Below are 17,011 nucleotides of genomic sequence, written 5' to 3'. Positions count from 1 at the left end.
ACACTTGGAAAAGTTTGAAGGTTACATTGACCGAAACGTTATGAAAATAACACTGAAGATAAGAACAGCCGTTCAAAGAATCCAAATAAAACGAAGGTTAAAAAACACAAACTATTTTTGTTAAATCAGTAACCTTGCGGATAAAGCCTTCAGTTCCAATATTTTATCCCATCATGGGTTCGAATCTCACACTAGACAATTGTAAACAATCTTTTTTTAAAAATTTTTTTGGCTTTAGTTTTAATAGCTATTTCCTAACCAATATCAATCATCCGCATAAAAATGAAAATTCTTTAATTCTTTTATTTGCGTTCTTTACTTCTGATTTTGGATATAAAATTAAAGAAAAGTTGAGAAACCCGACATAAACGGATATTTCAGCTAGTATATATGTAAGAAAAAGATTTGCTATTTTTGCCTATTACAGAAATCAATATGCTAACAGTTGGCAGATTCCCATAAGGTTCAATAAGAGCAAAGTTTTAAGAGAAAGTCAATGCCATCGTTAACATCGTTTGGAAACACAAGGATTCATATATCGTAGTAGGAATGTTCAAGAATCTAGATTCACAATAAAATATTAGGCTGACGAGAAAGTTCTTGCAAAATTTATAATTTTGATTTCAAATGATATATTTTAAAATAAGTTTTTGTTATAATACCTTTACTTTATGTATAGTTTTAAAGAGCGTTTTTCACTCTACCTAATCGTTTAAATTACAATCGTTTTGAAACAATTATGTCTTTGTTTTTAGAGTGTGGAATACAAGATGAAAAAAGGCAAATTCACACAATTTTCTTATTTCAATTCAAGCTAGGTTGAAAAGCTGCTGAAACAGCTCGCAATATCTTCTACTGAACACACAGCAAATTGGTGGTTTAAGAAATTTTGTGGCAGCAACAAGAGTCTTGATGATGAGCATAGTGGTCGGCTATCAGACGTTGGCAACAATTAATATTTCTTGGCCTTTGGGCTAAGCTCAAAGTGTAGTATCTGTTCTAATGCTACACTTCAATATTTTTGTTTTTGGTTAGTGAAGGAGAAATCCTTCACGACTGAGACAATCTTTATTTTTGTTTCTTCTACCACATTAAAAACTGACCTTGGTGTCAAACTCTGCCCTTGTGGTGAGGCAAGTGATTAGGTACAATCAATTAAGAGCCTTAATAGAAACCAATTCATGCACAACTGTTAGAGAACTTGCTTTTGAATTAGATGTAAGATACACAACAATTTCTAACCACTTGAAAGATTGAAAAACTAAAAATGGTGCCTCACGAATTGAATGACAGCCAAAAGTAATTTTGTTATGAAGTGTCAGCTGTCCTTCTTTTACGCAACAAGAACAACTTATTTCTTGACCAGGTTGTGACTTGAGATGAAAAGTGAGTTCTTTGCGACAATCAGCAATGTTCATCTCAGTGGTTAGATGCCGATGAAGTTCCACAACACTTCCAAAAGCCAGAGTTGCACCAAAAGAAAGTGAGGCTGATTGTTTAGTGGTCTGCAACCGGTCTCACTCATTAGTTTTTTGAATGCAGGCGAAATCATTATGGCGGTAAAATAAAGTGTTGTTTCTTCTAGGGCGACATTTTATAGTTCCACCATATATATATATATATATATATATATATACTAGCCAGGGGTGGGGGCGCTCAGCTTTGCCAGGGCATAAAATATGCTTAATATGATATTTTAATTTGTATTTCGTATATATTATTATAGCGTTGTGATTTCAAAAGTAAATAAAAAAAGTACTTAGATACCATCAGTTAGAATCGAAACCAGAACTGCAGCATTCAAAGCTGGTGACCTTACGTGACACGCATATAAACCAATAAAAAATTTAAAACTAAGATGAATGTACAAAATGTTTTACGATTTTTTTACAATTTTAACCCATTTTTGACCCCTTAAAAACAATTTTCATCGGCCAAAGACCCATAGAAGAGAGGCGCTGTATGTATTGTGCAGGCATGTAGAAATTTCTTGGTAATATCTGAGGGCGTGTTTAAAACCATTGGGAAAGATGCATCCTTAGTTTTCGTTAAGACATGCCTCTATATGCAATGCCAGTGGTATTCACCCTAGGCAGGTTCAACTAACTTACCTCAAAGGAGGAAGTTTCATGGGAATATCAAGTTCACAAGCGGTCCCCAGTCGCATGTATATCCCAGTCAAGAGAGATGACGACGTTAGGGTTTTGTAGGTTTCAACACATTCTTACATACAGTGTTTACTATTCCCAAATGGTCAACCTTATTGCCCCACTGTCTCATAATCTAACTGGCTAAGCTTCCGGCTGTTGAAATAAACAGTCAAAAAATACAAACAAAAATTCGGTTTTAGCATGGGGTCACAAACTGTACCAGTACTATATGCACATATTGCATTATATGCTGTACAGAGACTAAAAGATATAGTTAATTGATAATATTATCTTGGGCATATATCAATTCTATCAACTTTTAACTACAAGTAACAATAAAAAACATGGATTATCTCAGCTTTAATGTAATAATAATCAGGGCTCTACATTGCGAGTGAAACAGTCGCATTTGTGAGTGATTTTTAAAAGCGTCGACTAGAAATAATGAAACACTTATCTTTTGGCGATTGTATTTTTTTCACTGACAATCTTCCAAAGCTCACTACTGAGTGAAAAATATCTTCAACTTTTTTTTTTAATAAAACGAACAAAGTTAAATTATTTAAACAGTAAAAGTTTAATAGAACAATGTAATTTTTTTTTTAACAAAGGCTGTTTAAAAAATATCTGAAGAAATTGGAATGCTTATACCTTCAAGTACCAACATAAAATTTGTTGTATATTTAGAATTACACTTATTAAAAAAACAAAAAAAACAGAAAATTCTTTATGGTGTACATACTCGTTACAGAATGAAGATGTCATATTCTAAAAATCATATGGCTTTGGCTAGTAACTTTTCTATTTGGCTAGTAAATGAAAATATTTAGTTGTCAAAGGTCAACTGAAGATAAGTGTCCGTAAAACCCTGATAATATATGATGGACTCTCCTGTTGATTTTGACGTATGAGCTTCCACCACAACAACTAACTTGCTAAGAAATTCACACAGATGATTTGTTTATAGTGATGAAGACTTTGTGTTGAACCAACGAAGTTTTTGGTATTACTGCTAACCTTGGTTGGTGCAGAGGACTTTCACAGAACAGAGTATACAGCAGACCGCAGGTTTTTTACATCAGAGTTACCTTCTCCTAGATGCATATCTTAAAGAAGACTGGGGGTGCATCTCTCCCAGTGAATCAATGCGCCCCCAGATACCAACCTGGAAATTTCTGTGACTCAGCGCAATACATACAGTGCCTAGCCTTCCCATATGGTCACCCCTCTGGTACTGGCACGGCTCAATGTTGCTTAACTTCGGTGATCTGGCAGGAACTGGTGTGTCGTGATTGTGCCATATATATATATATATATTACAAGGAATCACAATTTATCAAGGCTTAAAAGCTACTAGAGGATAAGGGTTAAGTAATGTAATGGGTAGTCACAGTTAATCGTGTAAGTTGGGTAAAATTTGATTATTTAAGGTGACAGCTCAACAAGAACTTGTTTACATTGGACTTGAAGGCTGCAATACTGTAGTTGGCTGGAAAGCAAGCTAACAAAACAGTGTTCCACAGATGGGCAGTTCTAGGAAAGAAACTGTTTGTCGAATCTGCGTTTAGATTTAGGCACCGATAGAAAGTGGGGGAAATTGTTGATAGTAGTTGTAGCTACTCAAGTGCCTTTTGTGACAGTTTGGCAAGAGGGCCATAGATTTGAGTTCAGACGAGCACTTACCATATATATTACATTAAAAAGATAAGTGATAAATGTTACATAGAATTTTATTGTACCATCAGATTAATAAGGTCGAAAATGAAAAATGTAGCAAAACACCTCCTTAGGCCATCGAATTTCAAAGCTAAATTCTTTCCATCAGAAGAGAAGAAAAGCTGGCATTATACGGATATACGGAACAAAAACCGACTTAACATTTAAATTAGAAATGAAAAAGTAATTCAGTAGGAAATAACATAATGTGGACTATTAAAAAAAGAAGAAAAACAAAAAGCATCAAGAAATAGCAGAAGGGGAATGAGTAGATAAGGAATATAGAAAAATAAAGGAGCAAAATTGAAATATATATATATATATATATATATATATATATATATAATGAGGAGTAAAGAAGAAAGAAATTTTAGGTGAAGATATAAAGGAGAAAAAATCCAAACTTTAAAGTATTTTACTTATGTTCTTCGTTTTTTTTTTTTTTTTTTTTTTTTTTTTTTACTTCAGTCTTCAATTGAGTATCGATATAAATGTAATTTACCCAGCTTCCTTAAAAAAATTTAATCAAATTTTCTAGAGTTTAAAATTTCTCTCTGCTAAATATATTTTCAGCTTCTCTATTATGTATTTTTCTTACTGCACCTTTTATAAATGTTTTCGGATATGCCTGCACATATGAGCAGTTCAAATTTATTACCAGTACATGAAATTCCTTTAAAGATTGTTTTTTTTAATTAAGAACATTGCATTATGTTTGATCTCGGACAATTGTTGTTTTCTCCAGAATGCCACTTACAGGACATGAACTGGACAATCTTTAAAGTTTGAACTTTTTCTCCTTGCCTTCTCCTAAAATTTACTCCTCATTATATAATACCATTGTCTAAAGAGTTTTTCTTTTGCCTTATTGATTGGATGATCTAATAAGTCTTATTTAACTTTGAACTGTCATCATTTATTTCTTTATATAAGAGCAAACTTTTTTTTTCATTTAATTTTACTTCAGTAAGTTTTAAGAGATCAAGGGAGCTAACTCCTCCTGGAGCTAACACTTGATTCCGTTAGGATTTGAATTTATATCAGAAGGCTTTTTTTAGAATAGATGCTACTCCCTTTATTGCTGCTATTTGTATTTCGCTACAGCTTGGTCTTCCAGGGATTGTTTCTAAGTACCTCTGAAGATTCTTTTTTTATTAAGCCAGTTGCTCTTATCACAACCGGTATAATATTTCTTTCTTTCAGAAACCATGTCGTTTTTAGATCATTTTTTAGGTCTGTGTGTGCGTTTGTATGTCTAGCTAAAACTTGAAAAATACAAAATAAAACTGCTACAACATTGATATTTTTTTTATCAGGATTTCCCAAGAAAAATAATATCTAAAATTTGAAAAAAATGATTCAGAGTTCATGGGTCAAATGGCTATTTTATTCATCGAATGTTATCAAGAATTTAACACGATGTTTAATGTTATCATGTATTCATACAGCCCATAAAATGAGTCAGCGTTTTTTTTTAAATGGAAAAATAGTAACTCTGGATTTAATTTATAGTTTCTTAAATATTTTAACTTTTTCCCAAAGAAAGTGTCTGTGAGGGAAGAAACTTAGTTTTAGTAGTGCTCTGGAGGCATCCATAATTTTATTTGGCTATTCAGTATCACTCTGGACACCTAAATTTTTCTTTTTTTTATTCTGCACACCTAAATTTTCTTTTTTCATTCCACACATGAAAAACAGAATTTTTCCTGAGGTGAGAAACTTAACACTATTTAACATTTTATTAAGTTTATATGGCCCCGGGGCAATGCCGGGTAGCCCTACTCATATTGATATCTTAACAAATTTCTGTTAACATGCTTTAAACCGGGTAATGCTGGATAAGTCTGCCAGTAGGGTATAAGTTGGGCTGAATGTTTGGCTCTGAAACTAATTCATGGTACATGATTATGAAGAAAATGAGAAGGAATGGCATATGCCAAAGATGGTAAGTCTAACTGTTAATGAGAAGATAAAGGAAAGAAAGTGCACAGGGAGATGTAAGTACAAGTCAAGGTCTAGTGGCAATGATGCCAAGAGAGTCAGGGGACTTGAAATAGGGAGGAGCATTCTCATGAGGAGAGAGAGAAAAACAGCCTATAATGAGGAGACTGGCCTTCCATCTGCTGGGACCATCAGCACTTACTAGCCGAAAAGCAAAAGAAAGCTGTGATCTTATGAGCAGAAAGAAAAAAAAAAAGAATCACGTTTGGTATGTAAGCTAATTTTCTTACCGTTTTATGTAAACAGTGATAGTGGGTTATGTTTAGTTAAAAAAAGAAAGAAAGAAGTAATGGGGTGGGAGAGAGAGAGATAAAATATGAGAAATATGTAATAGAGAGAAGTGAGAAAAACACCTGATAGAGAGAGAGAGAGAAACTAAAAGGGTGAATGAAAGATGATAGACAGAGGGGAAATGAAACAGATAAGTATGGAGAGCGAGTGGATTAAACAGAAATCAGTGATGGAGAGGAACAAAGAAATAAGTGCGAGAGAGAGTGAGATAAAAATAAGGATCAGAGAGAGGGGATTGCGAAGGAAATAAGCAAAAGAGAGGGTGATAATTGAAAAATAATATATATATATATATATATATACAGAGAGAGAGAGAGAGAGAGAGAGAGAGAAGGAGAGAAGTGATAAAGAGAGGTAGGAGAGAGGAAAGATGATAAAAGGAAGGAGAGAAGGGATGTAAGGGGTAATGGGTGAGGAATTTGATGAGAGAAGAGGATAAAAGTGGAGGGAAAAAGAGAATGAGAGAAGGATAAAATAAAGTTAAAAAATAAACAAAATTACCCAAAACAGAGAGAGAAGACCTTATTTGAGAGAAAAAAGCAAACAAACAAAATGAATAACGAAAAAGAAAAGGATGTATTAAAAACAGGACCAAAAATATAAGAATTAGAACAAATGTACTGGACTTGAAGGAAGAGAGAGCATTGAGAAAAAGAAATAATAAAATAAAAATAGACAAGAAAAGAAAGACAATGTTACACAAGAAAAAGGTTTCTTTTGTTTAGTATTACATAGCACGGATGAATTATATTAAAAAAAGGATATTGTGTATAGACAGGGAAAGATAAAGTTAATGTAGAACCCAAATAATGTAGACGAAAAAGCAAGTGAGAAAATATTCTAAATATGAAAGTAAAAAAGAAGGAAAAAAGAAAGAGAGCAAGAAAAGAAAGCAAAAATCATGACTGATAAGGTAAAGAAGAAAAACAAAACGAAGGAAAAAAGAAAAAAATAAGTAAGAAAAGAAGAGGAAAAGTTTAAAAAGAAAGAAAGAACAAAGAAAAATGAAAGGACAAAGATGGAGGCGGACGAGGAAAGAGCAAAGAAGATGAAGAAAGAAAGGACAACAAAGAAGAACAAAAAGGCAACAAACAAGACAAACGAAAAGGAGAACAAAAACGCAACAAGCAAGGAGAACGAAAACGCAACAAGCAAGGAGAACGAAAAGGCAACAAGCAAGAAGAATGAAAAGGCAACAAACAAAAAGAATGAAGAGGCAACAAGCAAAAAGAATGAAAAGGCAACAAGCAAAAAGAATGAAAAGGCAACAAGCAAAAAGAATGAAAAGGCAACAAGCAAAAAGAATGAAAAGGCAACAAGCAAAAAGAATGAAAAGGCAACAAGCAAAAAGAATGAAAAGGCAACAAGCAAAAAGAATGAAAAGGCAACAAGCAAGGAGAACAAAAACACAACAAGCAAGGAAAACAAAAAGGCAACAAGCAAAAAGAATGAAAAGGCAACAAGCAAAAAGAATGAAAAGGCAACAAGCAAGGAGAACAAAAACACAACAATCAAGGAGAATGAAAAGGCAACAAGCAAGGAGAACAAAAAGGCAACAAGCAAGGAGAACGAAAAAGTTTTTTTAAAATGGCAGAATTAAAAGGCAACAAACAAAAATGGAAAGGCAAACGAACAAAGAACGAGAACGCAATGACGAAAAACGAAAAAGAAAGAAAACGAATGACAGAACAAAGAAAACAGCGAGAAAAAGAACAAAAAGGTCAAAAAAAAAAGAAAAAAAAAAAAGAATGAGAAGAAAAATGGAAAGTACCAGATGAAGGCCAAGAAACTTTAATATTGCGAAACTAAAGCTGCCCAGAGTTGTGAACCATGAGAGAAATACATGTTAAGTAGCAATACAAGAAAAACAATATGCCTAGAAATATCATGGGAGAATATTGTATAGCTACACTTATTGAGGATTACAGAAGCTTTTAAGTACTTTGTAAACTTTTCTCAAGTAACTTTCATATTAAAAAATGTCTTACATATTATCTACATCAGCTCTTTTTGCCTCACAATTATTCTTAAAAAGGAAGAAATAAAAAAAGCTGAGAAATAACCATTATCGACTGAATTGGGTTAACCCTGCATAAAGCTTAAAGAGGAGCATGGAAGACATCGATAGCAGCGTGGTTCATAGCGCCTGAACAAGATCTACAGAACAGGTAAAACATCACCATAGAGTTTTAGCAAAAAAATGAATCTAATATAAGAAAGTGAAAATTCTGAATAGAAAATAAGATGCGTCCATTCTTTCTGTGATGAAAGTGTGTCGTTAAATACGTTGGTATTATGAAAATCCAACATACATCTGACAGAATTCACGTCTGCCAAAGAGACACCATCGAATCAACAGAACAGGATCCTGAGCAACATCGTCGAATTGATTAACCTGATCCCGAGCACAAATGCAGCAACACGCGACCAGAGCAATCCTCCTCAACTGATGCCAAATGACCTATCGGCCCGTTTTCTATAGCCGTCGGGCGAAGCCCAACCGTCGCTGTGGGCAGGATGGATCATACCAAATGGCAGATTCCCAATTTGCAACCAAAAGATCTCAGGTTCCCTCCTCGCCACTGGTTTGCATTAATTTTTGTTTTTAATTACATTTTAGACTACACGCCCCCATGATCATTAAATTTCACATTACATAATTCTGTACCCAGATAGGCACATTGCGTTCTCTGTGCAGTCTGTGCATCGACACTGGTTCACCTTCATTACTCTCTGGTTGAGCACCAACATCCTTATCATCTACATGGAACATGTACCTTAAGTCTAAAATGTCATGGCATTCTATCAACACTCCAGTTGTTAGGGGATTGCACTCCCGTAATCACCCCTCTTCCCCATTGCGTCATGCATTGTGCATTAGAAGGTTTCACCCAAACCTCTTCTCCTATTTGAATTCTGGCTGGTCCTTGCTCATCAATCTCTGGGAACATATTTCTTGGGTGCCTTCATTCATAATTAAAAACTTATCTATATGACACCGTGTCCTCTCTCTATCCGACCTTAAGGGCCATATTGTACCAGAATTCGGCTTCAGGTGATATTCTTCTTTTCTCGGCTATTGCTTTCACGGTCTGATGATATCGTCCACTATTCCATTTCCTCCAGGTCTATAGGCTACTGTGTAATAACTTTTTATCTTCCATTTTTTTAGCATAGTCTAGAAGATTTTGGAGCGAAAAACAATGCCATTATCTATTATCACCTCCCTTACTCGACCTCGTTCAAACATCACCTTTTCTAATTCAGCTGCAATTGCAGACAGATTCCGCATGTAACTCCATATCACCAGTTTACCAGGTCCACAGTCAATTATTGACAAGTATGCCCCTCCATGATAGTGTGTTATGTCGACAACTAATTTTGTCCGATTCTTCGAAACTCCAATTTCCCCAGGATTATGTATATTTGGGGCGAGATCAATCGATTGACACTGAATATAGTTCTTAACTACTTTCTTCTCGTTTTATATTAGGATCAACTTTCCACACCAAATATAATATTCTTTCCACTCCTATGTGGTGCATGCCATGCAACTCTTCCAGTTCACCAATTCTTAGACAGCATAATGGGGCATCTTTCTCAACTAACCATTGTTTTTTTATCCGTATTAGCACATCTGCCTTATTTTTCTCTGAAGGCTTTTACTTGAAGTTCAAATTCAGATCTTAACTCTCGAAGCATTCCTAATCTCCACTTTACAATCATTTCTCCAGCACCTTTCGTTTGTATTCTTCCACTCTTCTTCATTGTAGAGTTCACTCAACTGAGTACAGTGGCTGAATCGGTTCTTATTTCGATATCTCTCAGTCCCCATTTTATAGCTAAATTGATGCCCTTTTGTGGTTAGAAGCTAAGAAAAAACAAGTCTTACCGTGGGTGCTCAGCGAGTGAGTTCAGGCTGAGAAAAGAAAAAACAAAGATGGCGGCCAGCATTTTATTACGTGCGTTCTTGCATAATCTTGTGTCCGCGTGAAGCTGGAAACTACAAAATGAGCTTCATTTCTCGGTGCTGAGCGATTCCAGATCAGGCAGGAGAGTAAACACTTCAGCAGTACTTAGACTGAAATTATAATCCTTTTTTCTGTGTAAGAAGTGAACCACCCCAATTACGGAGGTTCAAGCTATTTCGGTGATGGCCAACACTGGCTTAAGCAAAATGATTAAGCCTTTTAATGGCGACGGTGATGTGGTGTCGTGGCTTAAAAAAATGGACCTTGTGGCAAGGATTCAAAAGTTGGACAATGTGGCCACAGTAATACCACTGTTTCTAGAAGGGGACGCGCTGGCCCTCTACTTGGAGCTCAGTGAGCGAGAACAGGGTGATGCGGACGCCATCAAGGTTCGACTGATCGAAGCTTTGGCAGAGAGGCATTTTGAGGCCTTTAATAAGTTGAAGGAGAAGAGGTAGACTGGTGAATCTGTTGATGTCTACGCGAACGAGATAAGGAGATTGGTTGAGTCATCGGGCATCAGAGGACACGCCACAAGTCACGTAGTCAAAATGACATCCGTTACCGGGTTCCCGGAAGAGATATCGAAACGTTTGCAGCAGGTCCCGGGAGTGGAGACGCTGGATGTGAGTGAGCTGCTCAAAACTGCAAAGATCTTGGTGAGTATCCAGCCTACGGAGTCTGTAGGGACAACAACAACGGTACAGCAGGATGTGGGCAGGAGCCTGCCGAACCCAAGGGTGGCATGCTTCAAATGTGAGGAACTACACATGAGAAGAGACTGCAGGAAGTTCTTACAATGGACAGTATGTTACAAATGCAATCGGAGAGGCCATTTAGCGGTGAAATGCACGAGTTAGGGAAACTGGCAAGGGGAAACCGACGCGCCAGCGGCCACCCCGATTCGGGAATAGTGGCACACTCGCAGCAGATGTCCAAGCAGAAAATCGTGGTGGAAGGACGAGGAGTTATGGCCCTGATCGACACTGGCTGTACCACTACCATGGTGCACACAACCCTGGTCGGAAGATGGAAAGGGAAGGGTGAAGTAGTGGCATTCGATGGGTCGCGAGTGAAGTGTCGAGGGAAGAAGACCATCACTATTGATATTGCTGAACACCGGATGAGGGTCGTTGCAATTGTCACCGATCATCTGGTGCCTGGCGTCCAAGCCATCATTGGAATGGATGTTATATGCCGATTTGGAGGCGTTACCGTCACATGCAACAACGTGAGGTTCGGACTAGCTGAGTACGCAGTGATAGCAAGCTCCCGGAGGGACCAACATGGCCGCGGAGGAAAGAAAAATGTCGATCAAAGATCAGGACTTCCGAGCCGAATTCGATGGAGAGCAGTGCACAGTGGAGTGGGCATGGAAAAATCAAGCACTATCGCTGACAAACAGGGTGGCATGCTACACTAATTCGCTTAGAGGAGGGGCGAGAAAGGAGTTTGAACAAGAAGTGGCCCGATGGATTGAGGAGGGTATACTGCTGCCTTGGACGGATGGCGTTGAGCCGGGCATTTTGCCGTTGATGGCCGTTCTACAACCAACTAAAGGGAAAGTAAGACCGGTCCTGGATTTCCGAGAGCTGAACCAACATGTTGAGTGCCATACTGGAGACGACACCGTAGATGTGTGTAGTGAGACCATTAGAGAATGGAGGCAGATGAATGGCGCGTCTACGTTGGTAGATCTAAAATCTGCCTATTTTCAACTCCACATCACCAAGAAGTTCTGGAAATACCAGTTAGTCAGGTACAAAGGCAAAACTTACTGCCTTACGCGAGTGGGGTTCGGGTTGAATTCGGCACCCAAGATCATGTCAACCATCCTCAGGAAGATTCTGGAAACAATGAGAAAAGGAGATGGGGCAGTGAGTTCATACATAGACGACATTCTGGTGAATGAGACTCTGGTAACTGCCAAGGAGGTGGTGGCTCATTTGAAGAGGTTTAGGTTGGTCGCTAAAGCACCTGAAAAATTAGACGGAGGGGCTGATTTGAGGCTAAGGCTGAAACGAGGTGCATCGGGCAGCCTAGAGTTTCGCAGGGGGAACGAGATCCCGCAACTGAAGCAAGGGCTCAACAGACATGAACTTTTTTCCCTATGCAGGAAGTTGATCGGACATTACCCCGTTGCTAGCTGGCTTAGACCAGCATGCAGCTACATAAAGAGGCATGCTGAAGGAAGAGAATGAAATGATAAAGTGGGAGGAAGAATGGTCGCCATAATGGAAGAGCTCCTGAAAGAAGCAGAACAGCAAAACCCAGTCCGGAGAACCTGGAACGTACCGCAAACATTGGATGGAGTCATGTGGTGTGATGCAAGCAGCATTGCAACAGGGTTGATTTTGGAAGTTGGAGGAGTGGTTGCAGAAGATGCGGCCTGGTTAAGGAAGAAAAATGATGTCAGCCACATCAATGTAGTGGAATTAGATGCGGTAATCAAAGGGGTCAATCTGGCCTTGAAATGGGGACTGCGTGACATCTGTATCAAAACAGACTCTGCCACGGTGTTTGCTTGGCTAAAGTCCCTCATTTCAAGCGAAAAAAGGATAAGAACAAAAGGGGCAGCAGAGATGTTAGTGAAGTGCAGGCTTGAGATGCTAGCTGAGCTGATGCAGGAGTTTTGTTTGAAGCTTCGCGTAGACATGGTGGCTTCTGAGAAGAACCGAGCAGATGCTTTCACGAGGGTGAAGAAGAGTTGGCTTTTGCCAAAGAAAGATTTTGTTGCTGCATCGGATCTAGATGATGTTGGCGTGCGAGAGCTGCACAATCTGCACCATATGGGAGTAGAGAGGACGTGGTACTTGGTGAAGAAAGTCGATCCGAGTGTCACCAAGGAGCAAGTGAGGCAAGTGGTCAGGACATGTGACAGATGTCAGTCGATTGATCCTGCTCCAAGCACGCATGAAGCTGGTCAATTGGGGGTGAGTGGGACCTGGAAGAGACTGGCATGCGATGTCACCCATTACAGTGGTGGACTTTACCTGACCATGATTGACTGCGGGCCCTGGCAATTTGCCCTATGGAAGAAGCTACGTGGAGGAACAGGCAATGAAATAGCGGCAATCCTCGATGAGGTGTTTTTGGAGCGAGGTCCTGTGGAAGAGTTGTTAACCGACAACGGGACCGCATTCAAGTCAGTAGCAGTGACGGAAGTAATGAGGAGGTGGAATATCCAACAATTTTTCAGAGCTGCCTACAGACCCAGTGGCAACGGGATCGTGGAGAGAAACCACCGCACCATAAAGGCAGCTGCGGAGAGAGGAGGTACCTCACCTGAGCAAGCCGTCTACTGGTATAATATGTCGCCTAGATTGGGACAAGTGCCAGAGACGGTTCCGCAACTGTCAACGTTCGGATATTCCTGGAGACATCCCAGGGTTGAGCAGGCAAGCAGAGGCCACAGGGACCATTAAACTCGGGGATGAGGTATGGGTGAAGCCACTGGGGGTGCGCTGAACCACACAATGGAGTAGAGGTCGCGTGACTGGGAGGAACACTAGAAACAACATCGTGGTGGACAGAGTACCGAGGCATATTCTCGACATCAGACCAGTGAAAGACGAAGCAATGGAGGGGAATGTGCAGCAACAGGAGGAGGACAAGACATCTTAGAGGCCAAGTAGGAGTAGAGAGAGGCGACCGCCACAGTGGAGGAGAGACTACGAAATATGATCTTGAGATCAGGGAGGCATGTGGTTAGAAGCTAAGAAAAAACAAGTCTTACCGTGGGTGCTCAGGGAGTGAGTTCAGGCCGAGAAAAGAAAAAACAAAGATGACGGCCAGCATTTTATTACGTGCGTTCTCACATAATCTTGTGTGCGCGTGAAGCTGGAAACTACAAAATGAGCTTCATTTTTCAGTGCTGAGCGATTCCAGATTGGGCAGGAGAGTATACGCTTCGGCAGTACTTAGACTGAAATTATAATCCATTTTTGCGTGTAAGAAGTGACCCCCCCCCATTACGGAGGTTCACCTTTAGAGCAGCATGTAATTCAGTCATGTTAATATGATCATAATCATTATTTTTCCTCAACCATGTTGCATCTTCCGCCACTATACCGCTAATCTCCATACTAATTTCACTATGACACGTAGGTACTTTAGTAATATTTTCACCTGAAATGTGTTGGTTTTAAAAATCACCAATGTAAACAAGCACCTAATTTTGTATATACAAAAACATACTCTTAAAAAAAAAAAAAAAAAAATTTTTAAATTGTTATGGTGAAAAAAAAAGTCAATACAAAGATTTTCAGCCAATGTCTGGTTGTTAGCTGTTTTATTTATGTGCTTCTCCACGAAATCATTTTTAATGTGAGGGAAAACCAGTTCCCCACTAAAGCGGCACTCTGGCAGTATCCAAAAAAGAATAGTAATTGTCTCAGTGTGAAGGGTTTTCCTTACATTGACCGAGGACCAGTTAGTTAATCGAAGCATCAGAAATCCCGGCCCGAATGCAAAGCTTCCGGCTTTCTGTCTGGTTGTTAGTTGTGTTGTTAGGTAATAAAAATAACAAGTAACATTTTTTTTTTATTTTTCGTGATTCAACGAGAACTCGTGATTCAACATAATATATCCATAATCTCATCCGAATGCATTTATTAGATTAGGTTCAAAAGCAAATTTGTTGGCAAAACAGAAAGCATGGTTATGAGGAAGATAATAAAGAGCTCAATCTGCCGATTGGGATCATTGGTCATAAATATTTATAACAGATTACCATCGATGAACTGATAAAAACAAGGCAGCCTGTAAATGACTTCACCAAATGAAATACGGAGAAATGTTGGAGTTGTAATACATCATCATCATCATCATCATCATCAGTTTTGTTTGTTTGTTTTATTACATACACACACAAAAAAAAAACATAAAATGATAATAGCTTGGATAGTTTATTTTTTTACTTTTTTTTTCGATTTAAAAACTTGGGAAAATATTTGAATGCACTAAAAATAATGAGTAAGAATTTCATAACAAACCAAGTGAAGCATGCATGGTCCCCGTGAGTGCACAGTAAACGAGGCATAAAAAAACGACTAGGTTCAGCAATTGCCCCCCCCCATCCCATTTAGCCTAAAAAATCTCCAGGGGACATCAAATCCTGGTGAAAATGAACAAACGGTTCAGTTTTAGGCCTTAACATATGTAAATTTTAGTTCTGCACCATGCAAAAAAATAAATGACTAAGTTCATCATTTGCCCCCCCCCATTTAACCCCAAAAGTCCCTAAGGCCTTAACATATTTAAATTTGAGTTCAGCACCATACAAAACTGCTAATAAATAGACATACACAGAAAATTTTGGACAAATATAGTAAAATAGTCCCAAAATGTAGTGTTTTTATTAGCCCTAAAAGAGCCCCTGGGGCACACCCAAGAGTTATTGTGAAGTATAGACAAACAAAATTATATAGAAATCAGTTAGTTACAACTTTTCAGAAAGTTTTATAAAATCCAAGGCATCAATTTTTTTTAATAAGCACAAAAGTGTCAATTTTAGCCATTTTAACCCGAAAGGCACCCCTAGTGGAGGAGGGGGGGGCAACCGGAGTTTTCCCAGAAAATCTGTCTGTTACTTTTTTACTCATATCATGTTTAATGTTTGTGCAAAATTTCAAAAAATTCTAAGGCGTAGTTATTGAGAAAAGTGCGGACAGACGAAAGGACGAACGGACAAGGATGAATTTACAGGTCTACTCCCCTTTTGTCAAGGGACCAAAAAACAAAACAAGAAACCATTTATTGAAATGCGTTTATTCAACCTGTGTATTTAAACATGACAGACCACAGAAACTGCTATTTCAAACATAAGTGTGGCAGATCAATCAACAGACAGATTCTTAGAGGCATCTTATATGTGTCTATCAGCTCAGAATATTTAGGAGTTATCTCCACTGAATCATAGTGTGCAACTAGAGAATGAATTCTTTAATTATGAAGCATATACAAAAGAAAAAGAACACTCCACAGATTCTAAAACGAGGCTTGATGAGATGTGAATATTTTTGATACCTTGTTTTTATTTATTTATTTTTTTTTTCCTTTTGATTTCTGCCAATGAGATATTGAAAATATTGTTGAACTTTGAGGAGATGTAAACAAAAGAAGAATACATTACAGATTAATTATTTTTTTTTTATTAAAACTTTTAAATTTAAATTGAAAACAAAATAGCTGGAACTTATTTTTCAACCCAATATATTTTTTAAATTGTAAATATTTTCTTAGAAAACATTAAGAGAAAAAGTAAAACTATCTAAAAAAAAAAAAAAAAAAAGCAAAAAAAAAAAAAAAGCAAAAAAAAAAAAAAAAAGAAAGAAATTAAAATAATATATTATACATATTCTGCTACCCGTGTCTCAGTATTGCCTGAGAAAGGCGATTAACTAAAGAGATTCCATGGCTAAGATTGAATTAAAGTGATCTAATTTAATATTCATTCGTGTAAACTGTCGTTTAGTAAAGGAAAAAGAATTATGATTTTTTTTTTCCGGATAGAATTTTGGATGCTAAAACCAATCTAAGTAACACACACACAAACATACACAAATAAATAAATAAAATAAAAAAATAAAAAAATAAATATTCGGCATAGTTATTTTTGTTCTGTGTAATAATATGAAAGTTTGTGACATAAAAAAATTTAGAAATTTTTTTTTTTATGTCACATATGGGCTGGTGCATTTACTATTATTCTTTCCCTCTTTGATGGAGCCGAAAGACAAGAGTCTCCAACTTAATAGACACCACACTATCAACTAAGCACCAACCCCTGTCCCATCGTCGCAAAGGTTGTGTCCCAGTGCTTTTTCACAAGTATTTTAATGGCATGTGCTCTGATGAATTCATAGCATTTGGGACGCCCCC

At 37.6% G+C, this 17,011-nt stretch overlaps 1 protein-coding gene and 1 pseudogene across 2 annotated transcripts in view; one reads left to right on the top strand and one right to left on the bottom strand.

Moving 5' to 3' along the window:
- LOC145239828 (Golgi-associated PDZ and coiled-coil motif-containing protein-like) overlaps positions 1-17,011 on the bottom strand; it is a 455,294-nt gene that overhangs the window by 247,488 nt on the left and 190,795 nt on the right. The gene's annotated exons all lie outside the window — the stretch shown is intronic.
- LOC145240573 (U2 spliceosomal RNA) lies at positions 956-1,092 on the top strand (annotated as a pseudogene).

The sequence above is a fragment of the Euprymna scolopes genome, chromosome 19 (genome assembly GCF_053919585.1).
Source record: "Euprymna scolopes isolate OS-2025 chromosome 19, ASM5391958v1, whole genome shotgun sequence".
Lineage (NCBI taxonomy): Eukaryota > Metazoa > Mollusca > Cephalopoda > Sepiida > Sepiolidae > Euprymna > Euprymna scolopes.
Note: the sequence above shows the minus strand (reverse complement) of the source record. Positions and strands in the feature narration are given on the sequence as shown.